Source organism: Perognathus longimembris, chromosome 5 (genome assembly GCF_023159225.1).
Source record: "Perognathus longimembris pacificus isolate PPM17 chromosome 5, ASM2315922v1, whole genome shotgun sequence".
NCBI classification, from domain to species: Eukaryota; Metazoa; Chordata; class Mammalia; order Rodentia; family Heteromyidae; genus Perognathus; species Perognathus longimembris.
The window spans coordinates 44,542,941-44,554,739 of NC_063165.1; positions in this window are offsets into that span (position 1 = coordinate 44,542,941).

The window sequence follows — 11,799 nt, forward strand, 5'->3', positions numbered from 1 at the left end:
TATTACATTAAGCAATATCAAAATGGCCCTGAAAAGAGAGCATATCATGTACTGGTAGTAGAAAAACAGGTGTCTTGAAAGTAAGGGAGGATGAGTGAGTGCAGACAGTACTGAAACATGACTGGGGCAAGAAGGAGTACAGATATTTTGGCAAAAAATAATAGGGCAGGAAAAGTTAAAGAGAATTAGAAGAAGCCTTGGTAAAAACAAACAAACAAACAAAAATCTAGCCACACCAGTGCCTCATAACTATAATCTTAGCAATTCAGGAGGCCAGATAGGAGGATCATGGTTTGAAGCCAGCTCCAGCAGGAAACATTCTTGAGACTCTTATCTCCAACTAACCACAAACAGCAGAAGTGGAATTGTGTCAAGGTGGTAGGTAGCCTTGGGCAAAAAGGTGTAGGGATTGTGCCCAAAGCTGAGTTTGAGCCCCAGTACCATCACAGACACAAATATAAATAAACAAGTTTACAGGTAGACATGGTTCTAGACAAAAAGGGGTCTTATATAAAAATCGAGTCCTTTATTGCACTGTCATTTATGACTTATTCCATGAGAACTCCCAAACTAAATTAGGCTTAGTCAAGAGGGGAGGGAGGAAGGACAGCCTCTGTACACTGAATACTGGTGGATATTTCTGAGGATTATATGGGCCATAGGATTTACCATCCAGAAAGGCCAGCGGTAATGCATTACAGGTAATACATGACATTGCTAGTAGTTATACTCACTGGCCAGGACCAGGAGGGATAGAGATGAAAACTCTGTCCCTAATTTCATTAGACAAATAGGCTGAAGAATTTCATTAGTCTGAGAGACAGGGAATGCCCTCAGCTATTTAATATGAAAACAAAAAAATCCTTATCAAGGCATCATCGCCATGTTGCAATCAATTTTATTGCCTTCTAAGACCCACCTGTAAGTATTCTAGAGGTTTACCCCCTTACACACTTGATACCTGCTTGAACCTGATTCTATGAGGCTATTTAAATTCCAATCCAACAGGGAAATCCTCATTTGTGATTTCAACAAGGTTGTTCCTCAGTTTGCTTTGATCCTTTGCTTTATAAACATCCATTATCTGAAGCTTTGGCAATAAAAGAGCATCTTGTTAACTTAAACATTGTTTGGTGAAATGTTGTTTGTCAAATGTTTTATCAATTCACCAATGCAATCCCTTTCTATATAATGTTATTGCCATTTTGTAGAAATATCTTCTGGCCCACTATAAAGGGCATAGCCTTTGAATAAAATGATTATAGAAAACAGAGGAATATCTCTAATAAAAAGCAGCCAAGGAGGTCTTTATTACCAAAGACAATGCCCAAGCTGTGAAACCCACACTCCATAGCCTTAACCACTTTGCCTGTGATGCTGGGCATTGGAGTGAATACTTGGAAAGCTACACATGAGATTTTTTTTTTTTGCTATATACCATGCAATATTCCTTTCTGCACTGGGCAGACTACACAGATATTGAAAATGCTTGTTGAAATATATTTTCTAGTTTTTTATTTTTAAATTCAAGCTCACCACAGTGAAGCTGAAGAAAATGTTTAAATAAACCATTCAGTAGTCCTGAACCTCAAGAAAGACTAGAATTAGCACAGGAAAACAGATTCAAGAATTTGATTATGAGAAAACAAGGCACACCAAGGATACTTTTAATATGAAATTAATCATGCAAATATTCAGTGACATACAGGGAAGTGTCCATGGATGTGTGTGTGACAGGTCACACTGTCAAGTTGTCTGCGGGGTGGGAAGTCCCACTGAGAAAATAAATAAATAAATAAGCCTATGACCTGCTGCTGTGTGGGGGTGATGTTGTCTTTTTAATTTATTTTTTTGAGTGTGATAACATCTCTTCAGATGGGAGATATGTTGAAATCACAAGAGAGTCTGTTCTGTGTAACTTCAAGGTTAATAAGAGGGAAGGTTGGTACCAACAGGGCCAGAAGACAGGGAGAAAAATCTCCTTTGAAAGCTACAGATCGAAGGGCTGTAGTGATATCTGTGTGACATTTCACCACTGATGTTCCCGATTAATTATCAGCAATTCAAAAGAATATCAGTTTAGAGAGTGGGGCACACTTGACAGTTAAAAGGGACATAACCTCATTAAATCTTTGGGATACAGCTTCTCTCAAGTCATTGCAGAGATGGGAAGTATGATTTCAAGAGTCTAAATCAGAAAGAAATTATATTAAATTGTTAGCATCAATTGATTTCAAATGCATTTATTATTATAATATAATTTGCCTTACCTATTGTAACCCACATTCCAAAGACATTTGCTACACATTGAGCACATGTTTATTTTGTCTGTTTGTCATAACATTTCCTTAAAAAACAGCCTACTTGCCAATGGAAATATACAACATATTCGTATTAGAATTTTCATGACACTGAAAAACTTAACCTGATCGATTTCTAATGATCATGTAGTTTTGATGCTATGTCAGACACAATTCTGTGTTTCAGCTATATTAATTAAATCATCACAATAAGCCTACTAGCATGCAAAATAGAATAAAAACCTATCATATCCCAAGTTTTACAGATGAGGAATGGAGAAGAGAAATGCTAATAATTTTCCAGGGTGATACAACAGTTAATGGTACCAAGAGTCTGGTTCACCATCATAGGCTCCTGCCCCCATCTCAGGTCACCTGGATCTGCTCTCCAGCTATTGTAGCAGAAGCCTGCTGCCTGTTTGTCTCCATTGTACTTGTCTCCTGAAGGAAGCCCCTTCTTTCCTGCCCCTCATTCCTCAGCTTTCTGCTTTCAGTCCTTTCCTCTGGATTGGAGCTGCAACTTGGTGGGGAATCTTCAGTTTCCCCACCAAGGGCTCCAATGCTCTACCCAGCACAATAGGTGTTCACACATATTTTGAGATCCCCACTGATTTGTTTTTTCTTTTTAGTTTCAACTTCACAGAAGTATCAATAAACTAATCTTAAAAGGTACAAGTCTCGACAGGAGTTAAAAAAATATTGACAAAGGAGCTCAAAAACACCGTGAATATTGTAAGTGAAACCTGAGAGTTCTGAAACATTTGTTTCTTCTTACATTATCTTCTTCCAGTAACTGGAAGGACAGATGGAAGGACAGAAGAGTAAGCATGGAGAGAAGACAGCAGGTCTACTGCATACCTTAAGAAAATTGTTTCTCTCTCTCTCTCTCTCTCTCTCTCTCTCTCTCTCTCTCTCTCTGCTTCTATGTCTGCCCATCTTTGTCTATTCGTCTCTCTCATCTTTTCTCAGTCACAAAAACTCAGATACTTTATCGACTCCTGTAGTGTTTACTTTCATGATCTTACACGTTCAAGATTCTGCACTTGACAATTCAGAAGACTTGGCTGAAGGCCGCAGAGGGATGCATAGACTTAAGACAAATACATGTCAATTGTGTACATTATTTTAGAAAACAGATTCAAGCTCCAGAAGGTCATTAATTTGAGAAAATCCTATCTTTAGAAGCATTAAGTGAAGACGTTAAATCCAGGCAATGTGCTACTGGCTTACTCCTGTAATCCTAGTTACTCAGGAGGCTGAGATGAGATGATCCCAGTTCAAAGCCATCCAGGCCAGAGAAGTACAAGAGACTCTGATTTCCAGTTAACGAGCAAAAAGCTGGAAGTAGAGTAATGGCTCAAGTGTTAGCATGCTAACCTGACAGAAAAAGCCAAGTGAGTGTAAAATGTCTTGAGACTGAGCAACAGTGACACACAATGATAAACAATGGTGTGCATGCATGTGTGCATGTGTGCACACACATGCATGCATACACACACACACACTTTAAATTCAAATCTGCCTGATCCCTTGGAATGCAATTCTGTTTCAGAGTTAGGACTTCCAAGAGGGCAGTTTACCTCTGGAACAGTGTGCACCCAATTCTCATAAGTATCATAGTCCAAAGGAAAAACTGTGTAAAATATATCCAACAGTACTTTATTCCTAGAACATTCTTTGCCTGCAATGGAGCTATGAAAATATATCTTTACTTTTAAAGGACAATCAAGTGAATCTGGGAGACAAACTGAATTATCCACACCAAAAATTAACTTTTCTAAACCTACTCTGACTGATTTTGTTGAGTCCTTGTGAATTTTTCAACTACAGCCTCATCACAACCTGTTTAGATTTATTTAAGGTGCATTTACTAAATGGCTTGAATGCATTCTCCACCTGGGAACAGATATGACCTTCCACTCAGCCCTTGTCCCCCCTCACACCCTCCCTTCAGCAAGCATCCTGTGGATGAGGCCTTGTAGGGTCTGGCTGTCCAGGCTGTGTTTATCTTATCTGCACTCTTCATATTTTTGTAGAGGTCAGCATGTAGAAAAGTAATCATTTTAATCTGCTCTCACACAGCACCCCTTTTTTTTATCCCTTTGATCATTTTATCTGCCCTTCTTTAGACCTTTTCTAGCTCCATTTCCTCTCTTTTAAGGTTCATCAACCAGAACCACACAGAGTGCAATGAACTAAGGTTTTGTACAAAGACATTGCCCTTGGGGTTTCTGGGGAGAGGCAATGTATTTATCCTTAAAAAAAAGAAAAAGAAAAAGGTAAATCCTAGAGTTTATAACATAAAATGCTATTAAAAAATGAAAAGGAGAATGAGCTAAGGACATGAATAATAAGTCTTCCTCCTGTCCCAGTTGTTTATTCTTTCATTCTTTCTTATATCTTAAGTGGAAAGGATAGTTTGGCTTTGATAACAAGTCTTTGGAGAACCTGCAGGGACTTGGGGAATAGAGATGCTCATTAATGAATGCTAGACCAATTTTATCTAGAACTAGACAGGATTCTAGACAAAATTGTCTTTGTTTGCATACATCCCTTTGTCTAACTCCATTACTTTGTATTTCTCTTCTTCCCTTTGCCCTTTCTTATGCTTTCCTCTTAAGTGGCCTGTCAGTGTACCACAAAGGCCCATCAGCTCCCAAACGCTTGCCATTCTTAGCCCATACTACTCGCAAATGAAGAGAGCACATTTGCAGGAGAAATCTTGCTGAGCTGGCAGCCCTGAAGAGCTGGTGATCTGATTATCTCATTAAAGCAATTTACTCAGAGTATGAAGCAGACTTAACTCTTTCAGAGACCATCTGAATTTTGAAAGACATTTGCCAAACTTATATAAACTATGGTCAATAATATTTTGCGGAACATTGGAATATATGTCAGTTCAGGTGCGTGGAGGTTCTGTTATAGAGAGATATATCTTCCTTGTTTTCTCTCTTTTGTTCACCTGAATGCAGATATGTGTATGATATATTTTGTGTGTGAGTGCATGCTGATCCTTCTCCTCAGCTGAACCACATTTATTCTTTTAAAAAAATTACTTGGAGAGACACATGGGATAACTGATAAAAAAATCTCACTTTCAAAATTCAAATTTTCTATGAAGGAGCATTTATCTTTTAAACTGTTGCTGACTTCAATACTTTTATGATGCCCATAGCTTTGCACTCCTTCTTGCTCCTAGTTTTTATATGTATACATATATATGTATGTATACATATATATATATATACATATACATATATATGTATATATACATAAAATATGTGTATATATTATATATATATGTATATACCTATATATCTTCAATGGTAAAACTAAGACAACATCCAATTGCATTTATCACACTAGTTATAATGGGTACCCATCAGTTTTGCAGCCTCTTGTCCAGTTACCATGTTTTTCCTGAAATATTATGTTTTAGAAGCCATGACTCCACATCATCAGCCAACAAGTTGTCCTAGAATCTGCCTCTTTCCAATTGAGCAGAAGGTGTGTCCTGACTGCGGAACTACTGACTAAAATATCTCATAATTCATCGGGCATGTTAATGAATTCAGGAGTGGAAAAGCAGAGCAGTGGGTAAAGACCTCTTGTAAGAAGCACATATATTTCTATTCAAAATCTGTTATACAGTTTTCTTAATGTTTGGATAGCCTTTTAAATACCTCCTCTGAATGTTCACCCATTTGATCAAATGGGTGAAGAGAATGAGGTCTGTGATTTTTATTCTACTGTTGGTGAAAGAGCGTTTACCCTTCAATGTGAAATAGAAGATGTAGCACCTCCCACAATGAGACTGGAAGGAAAGAAAAGTGGATCTCAGGGGAATCACCAGAACCATGTATTTGAACTTCTTCATGATATCCTAAGTCCATCACCTTCAGCCAATACTTTTTCCTTATGAATATTGTTTTGAACAGATTATTTTATTCCTTGCTTCAGAGGAGACACAAAAGGGCCGGCCTATTATGGGAAATACATTTATATCTATAATAATATGTCATACAATTTCCTAAACTTTTGGGCATCCTTTTAAATAGCTTCTCTGAATACTCAGCCCATTTGGCCAAGTCTGTTTTCAGGCTCCTTATATAAATCATCAAAACCTCTCTCATTTCACTGTCCTCCAAATATTTGGGTATAGTAAGCTCATCCTCCTAGAAAACCCAAATTGTCTATGGGATTTTGAATTACAACACGTCTTTAATATGAATTCACATACTCAGAATTATGCATGCTGTTTAAATCTATTTAAATATGGTTCCATGTGGACTACATTTAATGTGGACCATGTAGTTTTACAGCTCTGTGACACCTCTTCACTCATTCCTGTTAACCCTACTGTCATGTATGCAACCCAACTTACCAATATTTTTTATTAACTTTTCTATCACATTGTGGTATATTCTGTATTCCAAACAACGAGGAAAAAATTTACTTGGAATACAGTAATTTCTACCTTATATTTTTACAATAGCACTTTTACCTTAAAATTAACACATGTTGTGCTATGAAAAGCTAGAAGACCTAGATAAGCATAAAGAAGAAGCTATCACTGCTAAAACTATCAACCAAAGAAACCACTGCCACATTTCTGGATATTGCTATACACACTTTAGTGTCTTTTCATATCTACATACTAACAAACTTTATAATAATAAAGTGTATAAATTTCTTGCTTTTTACCTGCTGGTACATTTTCATGTCAATAGGTGAATGTTTACTAACTTTTAAAATAACTATATGTGACTATATAATAACTATTTAATGAATATATAGCACAGTAGTGCTATAATTTTTTAGCAATTCACTATATTTTTGTTATATTTGTCAATCATTAATAACATCCTTGGTATTTCATTACACTAAATTCCTTGGGTAAAAAATATAGAATTTAAAGGGCTTTTGCTTTGTTTGTATATTTCCAAATTTCCTTTTAAAGGATATGTAATCATGTTTACCATATTGCCAATATCAATATGTATTATGTAATTTTAAAAACCTATTTTTCAGGATATTCTCTCTCTCTTTATTTTTTACTATGTTTGTTTGGGCCCAGGAGTTCAGCTTTTCAAGGTCATTGAAAGTATTCCTTTCTTTAATATATTATTTATATTCACCTCCTGTCACATCATCATCCATAAATGATAATTTACTTTTTTTGACATAGTGAATATTGTAGATAAAAATGTGAACTAGGAACATATCTTGTTATAATATTAACACATGATTATTTTTTATTTCCAGTTTCAGAATATTTTATAATATCATTTAGATTCAACAAATGATTGAATCAATTACTCACAATCCCCATCACATTTTTATCTTGTTTAGCAGATTTAGTAATCCAACCCAATATATATGTATATAGATACACAGAAAATAATATATGTTGTATATATAGAACATATATGTATGCATATATAAAAAGGGACATTTGGAAATACATGCACAAATATATATATATTATATATATATATATATTTCAAAATGTGCCTCTTTCTGGATATCCCTACTACATACCCAATCAGCTTTCCCAGGAGATTAGAATTCATCCTAATGTTGAATTTCCTCATAAATGGGAATTATGAAACTGTGCATAAAGTTAAGTTAGGTGAATAATTTATTAGTCTGCTGCTTTTAGTACATAAAGCTGTGTGAATGCCCTCATATAGATCATTTATAAAAGTGTCAAAAATCACCCAAGGAATAATTCCTATGAGTCTTAATTATTACCTTTCTCTACATACAGAAATGTATAAGTATTTTCCTCTCTTCTTCTTCTTACTTCTAATCCCATTTCTTATCATAAATTATTTCTTTTAACTCCATGATAATTTATTTTTAATAGTGCTTGTTATGTGAAAATAAGAATAACTTCTCATGAGAGCATAGAAATGAAAGATAAAAAATGTTGAATCATATTCAAATATTTGAACAAGAAGAGTCAGACCATAGGCCAATTACTAAGTATGATATACAGTACTCTTAGTCTGTTCCTTTCTCAACAAAGAATTTAAAATCTACTACATGTACTTCACAAAGGAAATAAAATATCAATGAAACTACAGTTGTATATGTCCTTATGTAGCACTGAATAAGGTAGCTATAACAGAATAAATTGTTTGTAAATAAAAGTATCACATTTAAGGGTCCTAATATTGGTATCGTTTTGTCAATTTTAGTAAGTACCAACATTGAGCCTCCAAGATGTTGCTCTCTTCCTAACTATAAATGGCAGATTCCTATATTTAGTCTCTGATCATAAAATTGCAAGTCAATGATCATGTGTTTAACTAGCTGGTAAGGAAATATGGCTGCAAGCAATTCACAAAAAGTTTGCAAATTTAAAAAGCAATAAATACAATTTAGAATGAATTCAAAATTGCACCATTCACTATGTCATTGTCACTCATAATTTTATGCCTTTCTTGCTATGCAAGAGGAGTAGGTGGAGATGCAACTGACATGGATATAATTATTTATGCTCAACATCCAACCTTCCTCAAAGTCCTCTAGGGAGCAACACATAATGATGCCACCTTAATATTTGTGTTGACTGTGAATTATTGCATGGCCTGAATTGACTAGAAACATTGTGGTGTTCCATGAAAATCTGCATGTGCCATGGGAACGCAGTGAGTATATGAATGTCATCTGTCATGGGTGTCATGCCTATAACAATGGCCAGGGACACTGTAAGTATAGATGAGGCACAAAGTAATTTACGTGCTTCTCCTTAAGAGATTTTCGTCTCCTCTTTGAGCACTCTGCTGTGTGGGATTATCTAATCCTCCATGGGCAGAAAATTTCATTATTTTAAGATTTGAACCCATATAACTCGACTTACTCTGTTTCCATAAGAGTGATACTGTAGTAATCCCTTAGGTACTTAGATCCCATTTAATTAAGGTCATTAAAACAGAGGAAATACTTTGTGTAAAGTGACTGCTTGGTAGAAGAGCAAAGACAGATGTCTAGAAAGTCTGAGCTGTAATTTTTACATTGAATTGGAACAAGCAGGACTTGAGAAATCAGACTCATGAAAGCATAGAGGTAGAGAAGCAAATGTCAACCCTAGCATCGGGTGACCTGATGAATTAAAAATATTTAAATAGCCAAAATGCCACATCTAGTCTTGTGGGATCATGCTTAAACAATGACTGTTAAAATGGGCTACTGAGTTCCTTGGGGGTGTTTCTGGAAGGGTAATTTTGGTTGCTAATATAAATTTTCAACAGTGACTGTAGTTTAATTTATCTAGCAAAGGTTACTCTTGCAAAATTATTAAATAATTTTAAATTCCACAGATTGCAGAAATTTTCCATATTTGGTAGGACCATAGACGGAGGTGGTATATGTAAAGGAAATTTTCTGCACATTTAAAGCCTAACCATCTAAATGTCTGTATGTATGAATGGCCAGTCTGACCTTAAATGGGCCCCAACTTCAAGAAACTAACTTCTTGTTTCTGCTCTGACAGCAAGGAACCTGACAGCAAAGTAAACACCATGGACAAAAACAAAAAACAAACAAAAAAATGGTAACCAAGTCTAAGCAAATCAATTCACGTACAAGTAATTGATTCTGAAAGAGAGTCCGAGGGAAAATGTCCCTGAGCTTTGATACATGAATAATATGCAAGATGGTGGGTATGAGAACCAGATCCTATACTGACAGCTAAAAAGTTTGTTCTGTTTTGCTCCTCGGCTATCATCATCAGGGTCTTTGCCCTGGAGAATTTCTGTACAGCTTGTCCTCACATAGGAATTAATTCTTCCTGTAGTGGGCAAAGTGTATCCATTCCACTCTGCTTCCTGTCCTCCACCCTACCCACATCAGAAAGTTTTACAGGCAGAACTAAAAGAATCAATGCTGAATAAAGTGCTCAGGAGAACAGGTGCGTGTATTGTTTCAACCACTATGATAAAACAGTATGTTCCATAAAAACACAGAAATATCATCCCCAATCCTTAATCAGTAGAAGTATTCATGGAATCAACTCATGGGTAGCTGGTGAGTACTCATTTATTTGTTTGTTTATTGGTTACTAAGATCTGAACAGGGAGTAACTGCAGAAGCCAAGAGAGGTTTCTCTGTAATTAGTAATAAGGATCTAGACTCAAGGTAGAGATTGTCCTGGACACACTGTGGAGACAAGCAGGAGAGTGTGCCTAGGCAACGTGCTGCAAAGACAAGCAAATGCAGGTGCACAACAGAAAACACTGAAATTCTGAGAGAATGATAGAAGGGGTAACATTGATCAAGATGCAGTGTACTCATAAATTAATATCTTGCATTGAAACCATTTTGTACAACTACTTAAAGAAAATATACTTTTTTTAAAAGAACACTTTAGTTATTTGAGACTGAGAGAAGTGAAAATATCATAAACCCATGGCATATTTTATGTTGTTTTCTGCTTTCCATTATACACAAACTGGTGGTGCAATAAACTATGGAAACTTCATTCTACAGTGTATAGTCTTTATCAGTCTCTATATGGAAGTTTCCCCCTGCATATTATTTTAATTCTATTGTCAATGACTAGAACCGGGGGACCCTAAATGACAACTGCAGTTAGCATTCCGGTATGCTAAGAAGCTAAGTGTGCAATCCTGTCTTATGTATGCTGTGCACAAGATAACTGAGGCACATCCAGCCACTCCACTGAGTAGAAGAATGCATCATCTTTAGCAGTGATTTTATGTTTGCTTCCATTAGGGATAAGTGACCTTGTTGTACAGGAATAATTATTGCTTTGCATTTAAAAATTACAAAAGAAAATCTTTGCAAACTACAAGCATTCAATTTTTTAAACTCAGTTTACAATTCTGAGCGGACAACCTTTTAAAATAACAGGCACCAAATAACAATAACACTGATAAACAATAATCCTGATGTTACAAAATTTCAGGACCTTACTGCATCCTTAGGGTCTCTGTTTCATTTCTTACTGTCTATTCTCCAATTTACGTATGCCAATGGTTCAGCTAAGTTGTATCTTGTAGACTATTGAGCAAATTGAGGAGGAATGAGGTGATTGGAATATGAATGATTTCTTAAAGTTTAAATCATATATCTTCCTGTAAATAATAATCTGCCAATTCCCTGACTAAAGGTTGTAGTTCTTAATAGAATGTAGCACTCACTAAAAACTCAATTTATAATTGAAATATTGGAAGCTATGAGACCTAAAGTATGGCTCTCTCTGTTGTCTTTTGTTATGTAATGATTAACAGCTCATAACTCTCTTTTGTATAGTCTACACAGCTTTCTCATACATGTGACATCTACCATTTAATATTTCCTATACCTCTGTACAGCCCCAACTCTTCTGCTCTAGGGAAACTCAAAAAGTTTATATGCTCCATATCTAATTAGACCTTTGCCTTATAGATCATTGGGGGACAGATTGAAAAGAGGGGAAACCTAGATATAAGAAGACTAATTATGACACACTTCTGGTGAATAGTTTTAT